This window comes from Pelmatolapia mariae, linkage group LG22 (genome assembly GCF_036321145.2).
Source record: "Pelmatolapia mariae isolate MD_Pm_ZW linkage group LG22, Pm_UMD_F_2, whole genome shotgun sequence".
Taxonomy (NCBI): Eukaryota; Metazoa; Chordata; class Actinopteri; order Cichliformes; family Cichlidae; genus Pelmatolapia; species Pelmatolapia mariae.
This window is the reverse complement of record NC_086245.2, coordinates 16854012-16856771: the sequence shown is the minus strand read 5'-3', so window position 1 is coordinate 16856771 and position 2760 is coordinate 16854012.

The window sequence follows — 2760 nt, the reverse complement described above, 5'->3', positions numbered from 1 at the left end:
TTACCGCGGTCAAGTTAAACACCAAAATAAAACAACATTAAAACTTCCGATATGTAATATGATAATTTCACAATAAAGGCTTTTCTAATAAGCGGTGGAAGAACCGATTTAAAGCTATATATATATATATATATATATATATATATATATATATATATATATATATATATATATATATATATATATATATATACACATGCAGCTGCTCCTCTGCACATGTCCAAACTATCTCAGTCTACCGTAAGTGTCCACACCTGTCTCTATATGTGAACCAGCAGGAGATATCAAACCTACAGGGAATGATCAAACGTTAGTCTTTTCTTTGGGGTTTTGTTTGTCTTAATTCACTACCTCTACTCCTTGCAGCTTCACTGTCTCACTCTCATTCACACACATAAATGGAAGTGAGAACACTTACATCCTCGTTCAAATCTTTAGCAATTCAGTTTCTTCTTGTTTTCTAAAGACTACAATTTATAATAGCTTTTTAATAGGTTGCAGCAGAGTAGGACAAACTGCATTCTGCATTATGTTCGACGCACAATACAGAAAACGTGCATGAAATAAACATTTGTGGCACTATATGTCATACAAAATTATTGATGATTATCTTTCAAATGAAAGTGTTATTTAATTTGGATGAATTTTGTATTTGTTTGTTTGGGGGGGGGGGTTGTTTTTTGTTTTTGTTTTTTTGCAGTGTCTGTCTACTATTTAATGTGTGTATCTTATCTCTCCCAAATTGTCTAAAGTTTCTTTAATTTGTAAAACTTACAAATGGCAGAAGATGACACTTTTGTCTTGTCAGATGCTTTTTAAATAAGCTGCCATCTAAAAATAAAGAATTTTGTTTAAAAAGGCAAAACATATTAAGAATTTGGATTAATTTGTGCTAAAATGTTATTTTCTGATAAGCTCTTATGAGTAAAATAACATATTATTTGCAAATCCAAATAAAATCACCTGGACAATTTTACCACCTTTAACATTTTACTCTTACTTTTTTACCTACTTTTACTTTTCCTGGACGAAGCTTTTATTTGTGAAATAACTCACTGAGTTAGAAAACTTCTTCCTTGTTGGAGCTGATGACTTGACACGTTGACCATGCATGTGTTTACGTAGCAGAGGAAACACTGTCCCCCTGCGGACATTGCTGAGTAGTTTTGTAACACACCCACAACCCCAGCGTTCAACTTCTTTTTATGAGTCATCCTAATCGAAAAATAACACTGACTGTATTTTTGCCATGACCACTAACACGTCTTAACCCAAATATTTAGTGGTCGACTACATGGAGAACACTTTTATGTGTCTGGTCTCAACACCAGGACTTTCCTTTACATCTGCTGTCATTCCCAAAAGGGCAGGAGTAAATAGGAGAAACAAACAAACAAACAAAAAGCCAGTTGAACCATTAGCTTTGGCAAACCTGCTACAGGTGAAAAGGGAAATGTGAACCTCTGTAACATTAGAAATGCTGCATTTGACCCCTTTGCTTACTTTGACTAACAAGAATCAGGTTACCTAAGTGTACTTTGTCCTCCTGGGAGTTTTGTTTTATTTAACAGAAACTTGTCATTGTTGTGTTGTTTTTGTTTTCTGTCATTGGTGTAATATATGAAGAAAAATAACTCTGCTGTAATAACTCATTTCTAAAACACCATTCATTAGTACTCCTTTTGCCTTCAAAGTTACCTTCATTTTCTGTGGCCTAGATCCAACAAGGTGCTGAAAACATTCCTCAGAGTGTTTGATCCATATTGACAAAATATTATATTATTAATTCTCCCATTCCAACACTTTCCAAAGGTGCTCTATTGGATTGGGATCTGGTGACTGTGGAGGCCATTTGAGTACAGTGAACTCACTGTGATGTTCAAGAAACCAGTTTGAGCTTTGTGACATGGTATGCTATCATGTTGGAAGCAGCAATCAAATGATGGGTACCCTGTGCTCATACAGGGATCATTAGCAAAAAGATTCAGATAGGCTGTGGCCTTTAAGTAGTACTTAGTTAGTAGTAAAGGGTCCATAGTGTGCAACAAATATCCCCACCCCATTACACCATGACCAGTTATAGTCTAAATGCACTAAGTTGCTGCCATGTAATTGTATTATTAGATATTTTCTTTAACCAGCAATTCAGCCGACATATTTGTTTAAATGACTTTATACTGAAACTTTGAAAATGTATTGCTTTCTAAAAGTGTGAACACTGTTATTTTCCAATTACATAATGTAATAACAATGTATCTATGTCAAAGATACATTTACTTTTTGAATCATTGTTAAAATGTTTTAGTTTTAAATACTTTAATAAATACCCCGCCCCCTCCGCCCCCCAAGCAATCTTTATTTGTCTGCCAGGGCTTTTTAATTTATTTGATAGAGCTAATAAAACTGATTATTTGCCATCAGAGCAATAGATACTGAATGAAGCTTTAGTGGCACAGAGATATTCTATTAATTTACAAAATACTAATGTAAAACACACACACACACACACACACACACACACACACACACACACACACACACACACACACACACACGCACCCACAACAGACAACTTATAAAAGGGAGCATGGTTAAAAAAAAAAAAAAGCTAAAAAAAAATGCGCACCAGTGCATTTTTAATATGAAATTAGATAGAAACCCGTGGATGTATACTGTAAACTAGTCCTTCAGACAAAGTTTTCTTGGAGTTTGACATCTCGTTTGTTCGCTAAACATCTTTGATGCATTTGATTCGTTAAC